The sequence below is a fragment of the Mobula birostris genome, chromosome 10, assembly GCF_030028105.1.
Source record: "Mobula birostris isolate sMobBir1 chromosome 10, sMobBir1.hap1, whole genome shotgun sequence".
Classification (NCBI taxonomy): domain Eukaryota; kingdom Metazoa; phylum Chordata; class Chondrichthyes; order Myliobatiformes; family Myliobatidae; genus Mobula; species Mobula birostris.
Window position 1 is genome coordinate 52059628 of NC_092379.1, and position 19410 is coordinate 52079037.

The window sequence follows — 19410 nt, forward strand, 5'->3', positions numbered from 1 at the left end:
TTGAATCCTTGTGGATAGAGTTAAGGAACTGCAGGGATAAAAAGACACTGATGGAAGTTATACAGGCCTCCGAACTTTAGCCAGGATGTGGGCTGCAAATTACAACAGGAGATAGGAAAGGCATGTTAAAAGGGCAATGTTGCTATAATCTTGGGGGATTTCAATATGCAGGTAGATTGGGAAAATTCATTGGTGCTGGATACCAAGAGAAAGAATTTGTAGAATGCCTATTGGATGGCTTTTTAGAGCAGCTTGTGGTTGAGCTTAGCGGAGGAATGGCAATTCTGGATTGGGTGTTACGTAATGGCCCAAATTTGATTGGGAAGCTCTAAAGGAACCTGTAGGAGGCAGTGAGCATAATATGACAGGAGAAGCTAAAATTGGATATATCAATATGAAATTGCAGTAAAGGGAATTACAGAGCCATGAGAGGGGAGCTGGCTAACGTTGATTGGAAGGGGACATTAATAGAGATGACTGCAAAACAGCAATGGCTGGTGTTTCTAGGGGAAATTCGATAGGTACAACAACAATATGACCCAGAGGTGAAGAAGTATTCTAAAAGGGAGGATAACATGGTTCACAAGGTAAGTTAAAGACAGCATAAAAGCAAAAGAGAGAATATACAATATAGCAAAAACTAGTGGGAAGTTAAAGGATTGGGAAGCTTTTAAATACCAACAGAAGACAACTTAAAATGCCATAAAGAGAGAAAAGATGAAATATGAAGGAGAGCTAGCCAATAATATCAAAGAGGACACAGAAGGTTTTTTCAGATACATAAGGAATAATAGAGCCGAGGGTGGATATCAGACCGGTGCAAAATAAAGCTGGAGAGGTAATAATGGCAGACAAAGAAATGGTGAAGGGATTTAATAAGTATTTTGTGTCAGTCCGTACTGTGGAAGACACTAGCTGAATGTTAGAAATGTGAGTGTGTCAGGGGGCATAAGTGAGTGAAGTTGCTAATACTAAGGAGGAGATGCTTGGGAAACTGAGAAGTCTAAAGGTAAATATAGAGTGTTCTGAAAAAGGCAGCTTGAAGAGATTATGGAGGCAAAAGTAATGATCTTTCAAGAATCACTAGATTCTGGAATGGTTCCTGAGAACAAGAAAATTGCAAATTCACCCACCCTTTCAAGAAGGGTGAGGCAAAAGAAAGGAAAGTATAGGTCAGTTATTCTGACTTCAGTGGTTGGGAAGATGTTGGAGTCTATTATTAAACATGAGGTTTCCATGTACTTGGGACATGATGAAATAGGCCAAAGTCAGCATGGCTTTCTAAAGGGGAAATTTTGCTCAACGAATCTTTTAGAATTCTTTGAGGAGATAATAAGCAGGGTAGACACATGAGAGTCAGTGCATGCTGTTTGTTTGGATTTTCAGAAGGTCTTTGACAAGGTGCCACACATGAGGCTTCTTGGCAAGATAAGAGCCCAGGATATTATGGGAAAGGTACTAGCATGGATTGCAGATTGGCTGAATGGCAGGAGGCAAAAAGTGGGAATATAGGGGGACTTGTCCAACTGGCTGCTAGTGACCAGTGGTTGATGTTGGGGTCCCTTCTTTTCGCTCAGTGATTCAGATGAATGATTTGATGGCTTTGTGGCAAAGTTTGCGAACAATACAAAGATAGGTGGAAGGGCAGGTAGTGATGAGGAGGTATGTTGCCTTCAGAGGGACTGAGACAGATAGGCGGAATGGGAAGTGGCAGACAGAGTAAAATGTCGGTAAGTGCATGGCCATGCACTTTGGCTGAGGGAATAAAGACGAGGACTATTTTGTAAATGTGTTACCTTGCAAGTTGAGTCAGTGGTAAGGAAGGTAAATAAAATATGAGCATTAATTTCAAGAGGACTACAATACAAAAGCAAGAATGTAATGCTCAGGCTTTATAAGACACTGGTCAGACCACACAGAGTATTGTAAGCAGTTTTGGTCCCCTTATCTAAGAAAGGATATGCGGGCATTTAAGAAGGTCCAGAGAAGGCACAATGATCCCTGGAAAGAAAGGGTTAACATATGAAGAACAGTTGTTGGCTCTGGACCTGAACTTGCTGGAGTTTAGAAGAATTAAGTGGGATCTCAACGAAACCTATCGAACATTGAAAGGTCTGGCTAGAGTGGACGTTTTCTAAAGTGGGGGAGTCTATGACCAGTGGGTGCCGCCTCAAATTTGAGTAACGTCTATTCAGAGCAAAGATTAGGAAATTTTTCTTCAGCCAGAGGGTGGTGAATCTGTGGAATTATTTGCCAGACGGTTGTGCAGGACAAGTCATTGGTAAGGTAGAGGCTGACAGATTCTTGATTAGTCAGGGTATTAAAGTTTACGGGTAGAAGGCAGTAGAATGGGGTTGAGAGGGATAATAAATCAATCAGCCATGGTGAAATTGCGGAGCAGGCTCGATGGGCCGAATGGTCTAATTCTGCTCCTAGATCTTTTGGACATTAACCCTTTAAAGTATAGTTAGAGAAGGTAATCAAGCCAAATATGACAACCTTACTGACCAAATGTAATAACATGATTGGATTTATCACGCAGCAGTCAGATTCGAACATTGATTAAAAGGATGAACAAATACATGAAGTCCGCTTGCGGAATGAGCAGTGTAACAAGTGGTGTGAATTTTGGGCTTACTGGAGAGATCCATGGATAGAAACAGAGCCCGAGCCCGTCGGCATGTTGGAACCAGCCTGTTTGACTGAAGAGGCGAGAAACTCTCGGAAATCAGGACCTTCAGTCAACAGCAGTCCGCGCCTCCATGGGAACAATTAATGAGCAACTCAGCGTCGGTGAGGGAAACTGACAGTTGGTGTTTCGGTCACCTGGACCAGCAGTTGTTGCCTCTCTCTTGCATATGACTTTCTTACCTCGTTCACCAAATATGGTGAATTATTTTGAATGTTCTGCGGCAGGAAAATCCAAGAGGTGAAGATTTAATATCCCAGAGAGAGCGGGACCGATCTGGAAAGCGAATTCAATGAGGGCGCGGAGGCAGCTTCACGCCAAGTGCGCAGGCGCGGCATCTACAGCCGGTTTCTGACGGCACAAAGAGAGGGTAGCGCGTCTGCGTTACTCCGTCAACTGCAGCCGGCACCGTTATCAATGCCGCTGGCGCCGGCAACGCGCAGGTGCGCTGGGTGCTGTCGTGGCGGAGACGGTTGTCTTCGCTCGGTCTGAGGGTCTGAGGGGCGAGGAGCTGGAGTTTTATGGAGGTGGGGGGGAGGTCGTGGTGGTGGGGAACGGGGTCTGTGGTGGGAGGCGGTGGGGGGGGACGGGGTCTGTGGTGGGAGGCGGTGGGGGGGGACGGGGTCTGTGGTGGGAGGCGGTGGGGGGGGACGGGGTCTGTGGTGGGAGGCGGTGGGGGGGGACGGGGTCTGTGGTGGGAGGCGGTGGGGGGGGGACGGGGTCTGTGGTGGGAGGCGGTGGGGGGGACGGGGTCTGTGGTGGGAGGCGGTGGGGGGGGGACGGGGTCTGTGGTGGGAGGCGGTGGGGGGGGGACGGGGTCTGTGGTGGGAGGCGGTGGGGGGGGGACGGGGTCTGTGGTGGGAGGCGGTGGGGGGGGACGGGGTCTTTGGTGAGAGGCGGTGGGGGGGACGGGGTCTTTGGTGAGAGGCGGTGGGGGGGACGGGGTCTTTGGTGGGAGGCGGTGGGTGGGGGGGACGGGGTCTGGTGGGAGGCGGTGGGGGGGGACGGGGTCTGTGGTGGGAGGAGACGGGGTCTGTGGTGGGTGGGGGGGATGGGGTCTGTGGTGTGAGGCGGTGGGGGGGACGGGGTTTGATAATTGGGGGACAGTTGGTGGGCACGGACGGTCTGAGGGGAGGGGAGCTGATTTGGCGGCAGGGAATGGTGGGGGTCGGGGCTTTGTGGTGGGAGGTGGGAAGAATTGGGAGGTGTTGGAGGAAATTGTTGTCGGGGGTGGATGGATGATGGTCCGAGGGAGAGGGTGGAGGAGAATTGGAGGGGCTGGTGTTTGGAAGTGCCTGAGGGGAGATGGGGTGTTCTGAGGGTTGAGAGTTGGGGTCCACCATTGTAGCAAAAAGATGAAGATAAAATTGGAGTCAATGTTCTTCCCTGAGGTGAGGATACAAGACTGAGCAGTGATTTAGTAAAAGTGAATTGAAAACAGCAATTTGAAGGTGTATGGGTTGGAGAACTGGAGGGAGCCCAGGAGTAGGTTCAGATTAAAAATGGTGTCCTAAAAAGAAAGGATGGGAACGTGGATGAGAAGAGGCAGAATGAAGGAGAAAAAATGAAAGACAGATGGTTGTGTTGGTCCTTGAGAACTCAGTGCTGTAGAAAGTCTACTAGCAAAGAAAGTTGGATTTGCAATTAGAAAAGATTTTACTAACTTATTGTCTGTTACGCCACTGGCACTTAGGGCAGCAATGAAGGTCCTTCATCTTCTTTGCTGTTTCTGTAACAACCTTTTCTTGACCAGTCAAGGTTGTTAGTCCTGAGATGAACCTGGAGGACTGGCGGATCACTCTTAGTCTGACCTGTATCCTTTGACTTGTTTGCTGTGGGTGACCCCACCGAGAATCAAAACACAAGGACCTGACTGCAGCCAGCCTAGATCCGCGGGTCATTGAGGCATGCAAGTCCCCAATCCCTATGATGAGGTTTTGGTCCTCTTGGAGGAATTAGAAAAGATATTAGGACCAAAAATGCATGGAGCCAAAGGACGTGGGGAATATGGTTCATGAAAACTTCATCTACTTCTAAAGAAACCAAGAGACATAAGAAGTCCAGGATATGACCTCTGGAAGGCAATTGTAAGTGTAAAAAGGCAAATTTGGACTAAACTGGAATCACAGCTGAGGGTTTAGAATTTACATTCTTTGTAGAATTTGAATTTTATTTCTTAAATCCATCTCATAACATGAGGAGTAAAAATCTTTATGTTGCATTACGATTTCAATGTACAAGCAATAAGGAAGGGAAATGTGGGAGGATATTGCCCAAGTACCAAGGTTGAAAATTGTTTTGCATACATGTATGTACAGTTGGATGGCTTGGTGAAAGAAGCTGACCCGTAGCCTATTGGTCCTGGCCTTAATGCTGTGGTATTGTATGCCAGATGGAAGCAGCTGAAACAGGTTGTGTTTGGGGTGGGTGGAGTCATTGATATTCCTCTGGGCCTTTTTTATGCACTTGCTGCTGTAAATGTCCTGATTAGAGGAAAGTTCACACCCACAGATGCGCTAGGCTGTCCGCACCACTCTCTGCAGTGCCCTGCGATTGAGGGAGGTACAGTTCCCGTACCAGGCAGTGATACAGCCAGTCAGGATGCTCTCGATGGTACCTCATAGAAAGTCCTGAGGATTTGGGGACTCATGCCAAACTACTTCAGCTGTCTGAAGTGAAAGAGGCGCTGCTGTACTTTTTTCACCAGACAGTCCACATGAGATCCTTGGTGATGTGTACACCTAGGAACTTGAAACTACTCACCTTCTCAACTACAGTCCCATCGATGTCAATAGGGGTTAGACTGTCTCCATTCCTCCTCTAATCCATGATCAATTCCTTTGTTTTGATTTTGACATTGAGGGAGAGGCTTTCTTGGTACCACTGTGTCAGGGCATTGACTTCTCCTCTGTAGGCTGTCTCATTATTTTTAGAAATAAGGCCTATCAATGTCAATGTCTGCAGGCCAAGGTCTCTGAGCTTCTTGTCAAGCCTGGGGGGAATTATGGTGTTGAATGCTGAACTGTAGTCCAAGAACAGCAGAAAATAACAGAAGAGTAGACAATATTTCTTTCTGCATAAGTGGCAAGGACTTGTCACTCCCGGATCAGTTCAATTGCCTTTGATAGGGATAAACATGACACATTCATATGAGCCTGTAATCCCAGTTTCTGAGACCAATGTCTATGCAGCCTTCAAGAGAGTAAACCCACAAAAGGCATCTGGTTCAGACAGCATGCCTTGGTATTAAAGATCTATGCAGACCAAAAACCAGGGTATTTACAGACATATTCAGCCTTTCATTTCTGTGGTCTGAAGTTCCCGCCTGCTTCAAATAGTTATCTATTGTATTAGTACTCAAGGAAAACATGGTGACCTGCCTCAATGAATACCTTCTGGCAATGCTTACATCAACAGTAATGAGCTGCATTGAGAGAGTGATTTTGGTGCTTATCAATTCTTGTCTCAGAAATTACTTGGATCCACTTCAGTTTGCTTACTGTGACAACAGGTCAACAGCAGATGCAATTTCTATGACTCTTCATTCTATTCTGTATCATCTGAACATGCAGAGTACAGTTATCAAGATGCTGTTCATTGACTACAGCTCAGTGTTGAACACAATTCTTCCCTTCAAACATCACCAAGCTTCAAGGCATGAGTTTCTGTTCCTTTGGAACTGAAATCCTTGACTTTCTGTGCGATTGCCTCTTGCTCCACTCCCTCTAAATATATGATTGTAGAGCTGGGTACAGCTCTAATGCCATATACAAACACTCAACACCACATTTGTAGGACAAATCACAGAGGCTGTTAAGGATAAACATGTGCCAGACTACATTAATCGATCAGTGTTGGAGAAGATCAGCAGCTTTATGACCTGTTTGCGGTCCAGCACATACGGTTGATGCAATCACAGTGAAGGCACACTGGTGTCTTTACTTTCTTAGGAGGTTAAGGAGGTTCAACTTGTCGCCAAACGCTCTAACAAACTTTTTACAGATGTACTGTTGAAAGTTTCCTGACTGGTCGCATCATAGTCTGCTTTGGTAATTTGATTGTGTAGGAATGTAAGAAGCTACAGAGATTAGTGGACTCAGCCCAGTACATCACAGGCACATGCTTCCACACCATTGATAGTATCGATATGAGGCACTGCCTTAAGAAGGCAACACCTATCAAAGATTCCCAGGACGTGCCATCTTCTCGCAGCTACCATTAGGCATAAGGACCCACACCACCAAGTTCAAGAACAGCTACTTTCCTTGACCCCTACAGCTCTTCAACCTGTGCGTCCTTATCCACTACCTCATTATAGCAATACTATGTCCACTTTACACTACAATGGATGTATTTTAATTGTGTGTCTTTTTGTATAATTTGTGCTTGTTTTCATTGTGCACCTGATGCAATGTGCCTGCGATACTGTACATAAGTTTTTAAATACATCTGTGCGAACAAGTAGTTCAGCATCTGACAATAAACTAACTTTGACTCTGGGCATTAAAATAAAAATAGAAAATATTAGAAACACTCAGCAGGCTTCAGTTAGAAACCCAAATCATCATTGGTCTTTTCGATTTCAAGCAATTTTTAAAAAAAATTCTCTTACTGGTAGCCCAGCATTGTATGTGGTTTAGTAAGATGTATGGCATGCTTCTTAGCAGACATATTCTTGACACTTACGTTTTATGCCAGAAATATACAGCGGCAGTAGTGAACAGTATAATCTGTACATTATTTGATAGATATGGTTGCACAGCAGAGTTGGAGGGGAGATATTACAAAGGTTTTACTGGGATTTAAAATTGTTAACAATGAGAGAAAAGAAAAGTTGTTTACACTGAAATGCAGGATGGTGCAGGTGGATTTAATTGAATTGTAGACAATTTGCTCTAGAACAAGGATGGCGAACCTTTAGAGAACATGTGCCCAAATTAGCAATAAGCTTCATAAAGGAAATTCTCCTGCATGCCAGAGTAATTTTGAACAGCTTTTCATTGATTAATGAATTAATAACAATAATTATAATGTTAATTATGTTTTAAGCAAAAAAAGGATAAAATATGTTTTCATTGTTTGACTATTGATAAAAATATAACAGACAAATTGAAATAAGTGGGTCAATTTACAAAACCTGTTCAAAATTATTTATATTAATCTAAAATTGAAAAATGACATCATTTCTAAATGGTTTTGTTATTGTAACCATTTACTATCAAAATGCTGATGTGTATACTGGGTCTGCAGGGATTTGAAAACTTACTATTCAACATCACATGTTCTCATAACCACCTAGCTAGCACCAAGCTTGTGTGGATGTTTCCTGTGCAAACATCTCGCTGTTCTTGGGTTGTTTTAAAAAAAATTATTTGCTACTTCATTTGGCAGTAAAGATAATTATATACCTTTTTATTGTGGGTGGGGTTTTAAGAATTGTGGGGTGGTGCTGTATTCTGGTAGAATTGGTGGATTTTTAATATTTTTAATAAGGTATTAGTTGAATTGATGAATTTTTAACAATACTGAAGTTGTAATTTCATTAACATACAATTTGTATTTTAATTTGTATTTTTCAAAATATGTGGTGACCAGTGTTTCCCAACCTTTTTTTTTTAGCTCGACGCCCCCTCTAAAGCACCTTCGTACTTGCCAATGCCCTCCTATGCACAATATACTTTCCAGTGCCCCCATAGTGTAAAAACATGTCTGCCATAAGCTAACATGAGAAAAATGATTCTGCTTTAAATTTTTATTTGTCTTTAAACCTAGCTTGCATAGTACCTGTGTGCTGTATAACAGCTTCGACATCAATGTGATCCTTGAGCTTGGTTTTTAGCAAGAGTTGAAATACCCTGGTTCAAGTTGTGACAGCAAAAGCCTTAAGTCCCCACATGTAACAATGTACAAGCGGGTTCTGATATTTGTGAATATATGGCTCACTACACGGAAATCCCTTTCAACAAGGTAGGAGGATGGAAATGCAATGACGAGCAGCAGCATGCAGAGAAATTGCTAGGCGAAGATAAAGACGATCGCAACAGTGAAAATTATGTGACAAGGATATGTCATCGATTCTCCTTGAAACTGTGGTAGCTGAAAGAGAAACCTGTGCCATCTTGTTAGCTGCAGCTTCTCCCAACAGTTCACGGCACATATCCTTGGCAGCAGGCAGAATCAATTCTTCACCAACAGTGAAAGGCTTCTTAGCCTTAGCAATATGGCTAGCCACTAAGTACGACGCTCTCAGAGCAGCAGCATTTGTGGAGGTGGTGGCTCTCAGCACTTACTTCTGTTTCACTTGCTCACGTTTTTTTCCCTCAAAAAACTCAACGGGTTTGTCTTTAAGTGCAGGGTGCTTGGACTCAAGGTGCCGAAGCAGTTTTGAAGGTTTCATTGCCTCATTAGACAGCTTGTCTCCACATATCACACACGGGGGGCTTGGAGCGTGCGAGTCACCGGTTGCAATAAAGCCATATTTTATGTACGATTCGTCGTATTTTCTGTTGAAGGAAGCTTTCTTTTTTTTTCGGTCTCAGCCTCAGCTGTCTCTTTGTTATCATCATCATTAGGCCTTTTATGTCCCCTACCACCTCTTCCAAAGAAACTCTCAAGTGATGTTTGTTTTTCACTCATCAAGTAGTTGTAGGTTAATGAGCGACTGATGACCTCTCGTGCATTCAAGTTCAACAGTGGGCATGACAGTGAATGAGGAAAGGTGCAGCTGACTCGTATCGTTTCATATCGCCAAATCATATCGTTTCCTCATGGCCCGGTAGCACGTGCTTTGCGGCCTGGTGGTTGAGGACCACTGCCTTAGGACACGCAACCACCCCCATTGGGAATCACTGTGTAAGACTCCGCCTACTGTTGGCAAAGGTATTATAATAGCTACATGACGGTTTATCATCTTTCATTTTTCATTGGCTAAGTGTTAAACATGCTATGCCTATGTGCCCTCTAATAGGCCCTTTGTGTATCTCAGACATGTGACCTCAGTATAAAAAGTGTCTGTTCCTGCAAAAATCACCACCTTTGTCTATGTTCCTAGTCTTCTTCTTTAGTTTCATGGGCTCTGTGCCTGTTTCTTTGTTTAAACTTTCAATAAATGATCGTGAAGTAGCAAGTTTTCAATTTATTCTTGGACTTCTAAAAGAACCTATGGATTAGAAAATCACAAGATCCGACAATTCCAACTGAATTTTTGTGTGCGTCATTGATTTCGCTACCCATGATCTGGAACAAATTGCAGGACCATTTCCTGGGCAGAGAGCTCAAAACCAGGCCATGTGGATTAGGAATAATGGGATAGAGGGTTTTTGATGCAGAGAGTGGTAGGTTCCTGGAAGTCACTGCATGAGAGAACAGTTGAGGCAGTAACTCTCATTGTATTAGATGTATTCTTGAACTTTAACCTGCAGGGGAGTATGACTGTCATGTTGGAAACTGCCATTTAGCTGTTACCTCTTTTTTTTAAATGAGGTGTAGACAGACTGTAGGATTTTTTTGTGTTATAACTTTTCAAAGCTTTGTATGTGCAAGATAACACAATTGTGTGGTTCAGGCCATATGGGCCAGCTGTCTTGTATTTCTGTCATTTTTTTATTTTCTGTTTCTTAATAGTGTATCCAGAACAATTACATACAATTTGAGAAATCAGCCGTGGCATGGAAACTATAGATTTACTTCAGTCATGTGGCTGTCTTTGGATCCTGCTCTGTCTTAAAGGCATCAGAAACTGTCCATCATTGTTTTGCCTCTGGATGTCAAGCCAACAAGCAACAAAGTTTGAACAGTTGAGTGCCAGAGGAAACAGTAATGTTCCCTTGGGGGCCCTGAGTTTTGGTATCAAATACTTTGAGTTGATTCCCATCAATGGTAGTGAAATGGTTCAAGGCAGCATTACCACTTCATTACCACCTTTAAGAGTGAACAGATGCTGGATATAGTGCAAAGTTATAATCAAATCCAGGAATCAAAACCACCATAAACTGCATTCACAGCATGCTGGAGGAACTCAGCAGGTCGGGCAGCATCAATGGAAACGATGAGTCGACGTTTCGGGCCAGAACCCTTCGTCAGGACTGAAGTAGACTGCATATTGTCAGAGTCAGTATTTTTGTGAATGTGAAAATGATTTCAACCTGCTTGTGTTTTAGAAAATATTTCCAGTAAGATGAAGAAAGATTTCCCTGAGTGCATTCTCTCAATCTCTGGGAAAGCAATGTCTTTCTAAATCATGTCCACTTTGGTGCAATTAACAAAAATGGTATTTTTTTAAATGAGTGATTGGGAAATGTTGATGCTCAGAGGGAACTTAAACTGATAGAGTGCGTTGGGTAAGGAAAATGGTATTTGGCCATTTTTGTTGCTGGAGAATTTGAGTATAACAGTAAACACAATGTACAACATAGGATGTTGGTGAAATGACATCTGGGATATTGTGTACAGGTTAGATCTCCTTAGCTTGAAAAAAAGAGAGGTGATTGATATAGAGGGAGTGCAGCAAAGATTAAGTAGCCTCGGGATGAAAGGAATGACATGTACAGAAATTGAGGATATATATGTTGAAGTTTAGAAGGTGATTTTGTTGAACCTTGGAAGATTTTGAGTGAGATTGATGGATGTTGAGTAGATATTACTCCTTGTGGAGACATCTACAGTTAGGAGGCATAGGTTTAGTATAGGTGCTTGCTGGTTAAGACAATGAGGAGAAATGTTTTCTCTTGGAGGACTGAGACTATCCAGGAGCTGTGAAAGTGGATTCATCAAATGTCTGTAAATTCAAACTTTTAATACATTTAAAGTACAAAGGGAGCTGAAGGGTATAGGGGAGTTTTTAACTTTTTTCCCCTCTGTCAGGCTAACTGGCCTGTAGTTTTCTATTTTCTCTCTCCTTTCTTAAATACTGGGATTGTATTTGTTACTGCTCGACCTATGGGAAATGGAATACAGTAATATATCCATATTACATAGAAGTAGGTCTTTGGACCTACCATGTCCGTGACTATCATGAAGTACTTATTTACACTAATTCCTTTTACAAGCACTTGGTCCCTGCTCATTTAGGTAGTTGTGAGAGTAATCTGCTTCTATCACTCATTCAGTATTTTGATCACCCTTTGGTGAAATATTTCTTTCTCAAATCCCTATAACCTTACTATAAATCCCTCTCCTTTACCTTTAGACAACTCAATGATGGGGAAACGTTCCCTATCTTCTCTATCTGTGCCCCTCATAATTTTGTGTGCCTCTGTCAGGTACTACTTTCTCAGCCTCCTCCACTCCTAGAAAATAAAACAGCCTATCCAGTTATTCCCCTGAAATGCTCCATCCCAGGCAACATCTTGGTAAGTGTACACTGCACCTTCTCCAATACAATTACATCCTTCCTATGCTTACTGCCCATTATGCCATTGATGCTCAGGGCAGCAATAAAGGTCCTCCATCTTTGTCCTGGGCCATCTTCTCTAATGTGCCCCTGGTGTGGTTCAGGGTCCTTATTTCTGCCTCGGTGATATGATGCCAAGTTGTCTTTGGTCTCCCGTGTTTCCTCCACCCTTCAGGGGTCCAATGAAGTGCTGTCTTGCTGGAGTTGGCCTTTCTTCTCATCACGTGTCCAGTGTTTCCTTATGATGATCATGGCCATGAACTCTTGATGACTGAAGAAGTAGGATGTGGTTGGAGTTTTTTCTTGGCCAGAAAATACGGAGGATCTTCTGGAACCTCATGGTGTGGAATGATGACAGCATGCAAGGTCCCTCTCTGTCACGCACCAGCATTCTGACCCACACAAGAATGTGGACAAAGCACAGCTCTGGTACAGCTACACGTTGGTATGAATGCTGTACTTGGTTGATCCCCATATGTAGCTCATTGATCTAAAGACCTTTCTAGCTTTGCTGAGTTTGTACTGGTTGTCAGCCTTGGTCCCATCATCCTGCCGAATGATGCTACCAAGGTAGGTGGATCTGCTCGTGCTGGGTAAATCAATGCCATATGCTTTGACGGGAGAAGGAGACTGTACATTTAGGGTCATGGTCTCAGTTTTCTCTAGCTGACTGAGTCCACCCTGTCCACCAAAGTTGCACAGATACTGATTTTTCTCTTGAATGTGCTGGTGTGTATGTGATAGTAACGCAAAGTCTTCTAAAATAGAGAATAGAGTCCACCTAACGCATCTCTGCTTGAGTTTCATTGTTTGCCTCATAACCCAGTCAATCACCAGGTTAAACAATATCACCAAAATCACACAGCCTTGCCTGACTCCTGTCTTGAGTTCAAAGCCCAAATTGCAGTCCCCAATTTGGCAGGTAAAATTAGCATAGAAACTCTGGATAAGCTGGACAATTTCGAAGGGATCCCATATGGTCTGAGAATTCACCAGAGGCTTTCCCTTTGGATGCTATCAAAGGCCTTTTCAAAATCCACGAAATTCACATATAGTTTTCTCTGCCACTGTGCACTGTTCAATGATGTTAATCAGTGTTAAGACCTGGTCAATACAGCTTCTGTTCTCCTGAAGCCAGCTTGCTCTTTCCTCAAGCACACATTGACAGCATCTGTAATCCGTTGGACAATGACTTTGGCAAGAATCTTGCTGGGCACCGACAAAAGTGTGATGCCACACTTAGTGCTTCTTTCTTTGGGATCCTAACAATAACTCCCTTTGTCCAGTTCTTGGGTACTTGTCACCGTTCTCAGATTATAGAAAACAGTGGTTCAGGATGGCTGCTGCAACTTCTGTTTCAGCTTTGAACAGTTCGGTATTCAAATAGTCATGCCCTGGAGCTTTTCCTTAATGTCGTATAGTTTGGTGAATAGACTGTACATGGTACTCCAGATGTAGTCGACCAAATGGTTTATAAAGTAATATCATAACCTCTCTGCCCTGGCTAATGAAGACACTTCGGAAGCATGATTAATAAGCTTGTAGCTGATACAAATATTGATGGTGTTATTGATAGTAAAATAATTATAATGCTATTTTTGTAAAGATATACACAAGATATTGTTACTTTCTATTCCATCTCCACATTTATCATAATTTACCATGTCTGTATAAAAAGCAGTGTTAATTTGATCTAATCTTCTCTTTTATGCCCATCTATGGAAGCTTTTACAATCCACTTGTATCCTAAATCTAGTCAAGTCTTATATTAGAACATAGAAGATTACAGCACAGTACAGACTCTTTGGCCCACAATGTTGTACTGACCTTTTAATCTACTCTGAGATCAATCTAGTCCTACCCTCCTGCATACCCCTCCGTTTTTCTATCATCCATGTGCCTATTTCAGAGTTTATTAAATGTTTCTAATGTATCTGCCTCTAGCACCACCCCTGGCAGGGCATTTCATGCATGCACCACTGGAAATCTCTCACATCCCACCCTATACTTTCCTCCAATCATCTTATTATTATGCCCCCTTGTATTAGCTATTTCCATCCTGGAGAAAAGTATCTTTTCAACTTTCTCTTTTATTAATGCCTTCATGTTCCTTTACTGAATTCAGAAAATTTCCTAATCCACATGTTTACAGGTTCCTCAGCCTTTCCCATTTAACTTCCCTTGTTAGTCATGGCCAGATCACTTTTCCATGTTGCCTGAAAGGATATACTGTGCGTTACTTCTGAAGAATCAAAACTTTGTACATAATATTGTATTTCCTCATTTACTCTCATTCCTTATTTTATATATTGCCTCTTGTTTCAGTCATTTTTAATCATATAGATTTAAGATCCTAATTTCAGATTGAGCTCAATCATCTGGATGCTTGAAAAATCTGTTGTACTTTTAATACTGTTCCATAAACACCTTTAACCACCAAGTCATCAATTAACCTTTGGTTGATTTTACAGTTTAGTTTTTGATTTTACACATCAATTTTACACAGTAAAGAATATAAAAGTCTGTTCTCTCACCAATTCATCTAGAAAACCAATTATAATTCAGCTTGTGAATTCATTCTATACATTTACTGTTCATTTGGTTTCAAAATTCAAACTAAATTTATTATTAAAGTACATGTATGTCACCATATACAATCCTGAGATTAATTTTCTTGTGGGCATACTCAATAAACAGAATAGAATAAATAAATAGAATAATAGCCATGATACAATGAATGAAAGACCACACCAATCTGGGTGATCAACCAGTATGCAAAAGACAACACACTGTGCAAGTACAAAAAGAAAGAATAATATATACTTACTGCCCATTAGGGCAGCATTGAAGGTCCTCCATCTCTGGTGGAGTTCAGGGCTTTCTTCATCATGTCAGTAGCTTCCTTTCATTTTTCACTACTGTCAGTCATGCAAGTCCCGGGTGGAGACTCAGGAATACCATTGCGCTCAGATGTAGGAGGATCCTTCATTGCTGTATCTGTAACAATTTTGTTTTAGCCCTGAGCTGATCCCCCAAACCTGGAGGTGGACCACTCTTAGTCTGTCCTCTACTCGTTGACCTGCTTGGCATAAAACTCTAGTTCCAGCCAACATAGCTGTCCAGGTCATTGAGGCATGCAAGCCTCCCAACCCAATGACAAGGGTGTGGTCCTCTTAGAGGAATAATAAATAAATAAATACATAATATTGACAACATGAGATGAAGAGTCCTTGAAAATGAATCCATAGGCTGTGGGAACATTTCAACGATGGGGTAAGTGAGGTTACCCCCTTTGGTTCAAGAGCCTGATGGTTACGGGGTAATAACTGTTCCTGAACCTAGATTCCCGAGGCTTCTTTACCACCTTCCTCATGGCAGCAGTGAGAAGAGAGAATATCTTGGGTTGTGGGGGTCCCCGATGATGGATGCTGCTTTCCTGCAACAATGTTTCATGTAGATGTGCTCAATGGTGGGGAGGGCTTTACCCGTGGTGGACTGGGCCATATCCACTACTATTTGTAGGGTTTTCCATTCAAGGGCATTGGGTGTTTCCATGCCGGGTTGTGGTGCAGCCAGTCAATATACTCCCCACTACACATCTATAGAAGTTTGTCAACATTTTAGATATCATGCCAAATGTTCGCAATCTCCTAATGAGATAGAGGTGCTGCCATGCTTTCCTCATAATTGCATGTGCGCCAGGCCCAGGTCAGGTGCACCAAAATAGTGACACCAAGGAATTTAAAGTTGCTGACCCTTTCCGCCTCTGATAACTCCAATTGTTTTGACCAATCTAGAGATTAAAGATCCATTATTTATTGTATTGCCTTTTTCGCAGACACCTCTGATTTCCTGATTTATATCTCGCCTTGTATTACCGCGACTGTTTGAGATAGCTGTACAACTCTCGTCCGCGTTTTCTGCACTCGTATTTGCATGAGCTTTGTGACTTTCTGAGCTAGTTCCTTTCTCTCTACTACCCTTATCTCGTTCTTTGGCGTCATACACAGAGACCAGAACTATTTTTTTTCCTATGTATGTGGGCAAATCAGATAATATGGAGACCAAAACTGCACAGGGCTCCATTGTGGATTACCTAAGATATATGGAAACCAGAAATGTCCCAGTGTTGAAAACAAGCTTGATCCTTATTTTTTCTGATAGAATTGGATGATTAAATGACAAAGTATTTTTGTGCTATTCTAGATGCAATCAATAACAGAGGAGCTGCTTGTCCTTGCTGATCACTGGAATTGTTCACTGGACTACTGAGAAGCTCATGATATGTTCACTGCTTGCTGGTAAGTTGAAGAGGCCTTTCTATTTATCTTCTGTGTCCCTTGCTAGCTTCTGCCAAATAGCCCTGTCCTGCTCCTGTGATCTTTGGAAGTAGATGTTTGACTTGGAGTAAGCCCAGACCCTAGATTCCCAACTGGTCCTCCAGACTTCACGAGAAACATCGATGAATGGTGAATAGTGACAATGGTATACAAGTGAAGCTAGATAAAAATGCAAGGGTGAGAAGAGAAGGATGTGGTGAAGCAGGGAGAAGGACAGAACCAGGTTGAGGTTAGCACTGAACAGGAGCACAGGCAGGTGGTGGATGGCCCTTTTCTATATTGAAGACTGTAACTTTAAGAGAAAATACTTCCTACATTTGAGCTTCACCTGGTAACTTGAACTGTGCACAACATTCTTTCACTCTGAAATCCTGCTTTTCCAACTTTGTCGTAGAAGCATAAAGTCGCAAAACACCAACATTCAAAGTTAATTTATTATCAAACTACATATACGTCATCATATACAACACTGAGATTCAATTTCTTGTGAACATACTCAGTAAATCCAAGAACCATAATAGCATCAATGAAAGATTGAACCCAACCAGGCAGACAAACAACCAATGTGCAGACAAGCAGACAATATGTTATCAGCAATTAACTGGATTCTTTAAAATCTCACACTCAGTCCTCAATCATGCTTTATTTTACTTATGCACAAGGGGAACAGCATGACCCCTGTCACCACACTGCTCTGAATTCTGAATAGAGAAACGCCATTTTTATGCAGATTTGACTAGCAATTACGGATATTGACCATCTGGTAAACTGTATGTTTGAATTCCTTACTTGCAAGAACAATTGTCATTCACGATACAGGTGTTCATCTCTACTATAAAGATGAAGCCACACTCAGGTTGGAGGAACAACACCTTATATTCCGTCTGGGTAGCCTCCAACCTGATGGCATAAACATTGACTTCCCTAACTTCCGCTAATGCCCCACCTCCCCTCATACCCCATCCGTTATTTATTTTTATACACACATTCTTTCTCTCACTCTCCTTTTTCTCCCTCTGTCCCTCTGACTATACCCCTTGCCCATCCTCTGGGTTTTTCCACGCCCCCCCCCCCCCTGCTTGTCTCCCTGGGCCTCCTGTCCCATGATCCTCTCATATCCCCTTTGCCAATCAGCTGTCCAGCTCTTGGCTCCATCCCTCCCCTTCCTGTCTTCTCCTATCATTTTGGATCTCCCCCTCCCCCTCCCACTTTCAAATCTCTTACTAACTCTTCCTTCAGTTAGTCCTGACGAAGGGTCTCAGCCTGAAACATCTACTGTACCTCTTCCTAGAGATGCTGCCTGACCTGCTGTGTTCACCAGCAACTTTGATGTGTGTTGCTTGAATTTCCAGCATCTGCAGAATTCCTGTTGTTTGCGTTTTTAAAGAAACTACAAGCTAACAATCAACTATACTTTGATGTTAGTAAGGCTTTAGTTGGTGAGTGTGTTTCACATCCTCTTGTTAAATTCTTATCTTGTCTTCAGTAAATGAAAATAGCTCGAGTATCTGCTGTGCAAAGGGAAGCTGCCTGTGCTGTCGGTACTCTATCTGCAATCTGTCCTTGACTAGACATCGTTAACCCTTGCTGTACTGCAACATCCACATTCCCTTCTTTTTGTCCTGCAGAGAACAACACAAATCTTACTGAGTCTCTGGAAGCACAGAGTCTCTGAAACTCCGTGACAAATTCTTCAGGGATATTTGGCTGTTGATTGTGATGGAGGCAGCTGCTCTGTGGATCACAGAGCGATCTTGACAAAAAAAATTAAAATGCATATTACCACTGTCATGTGTGAAGCCAAGCAGAGCTGCAGAACGGATGCTGTTAATGAGAAAGAGATAACGAGAGACAAGGGAGAGCCATTCAAAATGCTAATAAGAGAGAAGAGAGAGATAACGAGAGACAGACACATAACTCAGTATGTTGGCGTCTGCCACAGACAGTTTGCTTTGAACCTGAACTGTTCATTAACAATCCTGCTGAGACAATAGGAAGTGTGAAGTTTGATAGACAGGTGATACCCCATCAGGGGGAGGATAAAATAGTGGGTTTGCTAAGGCACAGACACACACGCCACGAGACCCTGGAAAGAGCATTGTGCCCCACAAGTTGGTGGGAGTTTGGAGGACCGATTCGCGGAAATCGGTCAGAGGCTCACAGAGTGTAAAGGTACGATCGGTGGGAACCTGTTGTGTGTCCGCCCTTGCCTGGGTGCCAGGTTCACCATGGAAAAACGATTGCATCCGGAATGGAGGGGTCACAGTCGGCGACCACAAGGGGATCAGAAGGCATCGAAAGGTTTGCCTGACACCTCAACTGTATCTCTCACTCTCTCTCTCCCTCCAATGGTACAACAACAGCGATTACTTCGAACTTCACTAAGCTGAACTGAACTCTGCTTCACCTTAAGACTGATCATTTTACCCCTAGACTGCGATAGAGCTTGGTTGATTCCTATTACCCTATTTCTGTTTTAATGTGTGTATTATTATTGCTAACCTGTTACATTTATATCCTTGCGGTTAGTGTACTGTATTACTTATTTTAATAAAAAAACTTTATTAGTTTCTAGTAATCACAGACTCCAACGAGTGTTCCATTTCTGCTGGTTTGACAACCCAGTTACGAGGTACGTAACACCACTAGCATGGAATATTACTACCTCTAGTAAAGAGTGAAACCAGCTGAAGGGTCTCCATGGTGATGATGGGGTCCCATGTAACTCCTGTCTAGTCTTCCTAACCTTATCAGTTTCTAACATACCCAAATCAGTGATGTTCTCAGGTGTATCAGGGATGTATGTAGGTGCAATATTCCTAGTCAATGATGGCACAACTACAACCTTTCTCCGCCAACAAAAATTAAGTGCTAGTGAATTATAATGGGCAGATTGCTACCATTTCGACAGTAATGTCACGGATGGCCTGGCTCGTGTCATATAATGCTAAGGCTGTGTCAGTAGCCAGTTTCTCCAGCAACACTAACCT

General features: G+C 42.8%; 1 long non-coding RNA gene across 1 annotated transcript; it reads left to right on the forward strand.

Annotated features, from left to right (window-relative positions):
• Positions 1-3955: 3955 nt before the first annotated feature.
• LOC140204040 (uncharacterized) lies at positions 3956-18948 on the forward strand. The gene is made up of 3 exons (XR_011887494.1): positions 3956-4776; positions 16287-16381; positions 18049-18948. It is a non-coding gene; the product is annotated as an uncharacterized lncRNA (long non-coding RNA).
• The last annotated feature ends 462 nt before the right edge of the window (positions 18949-19410 follow it).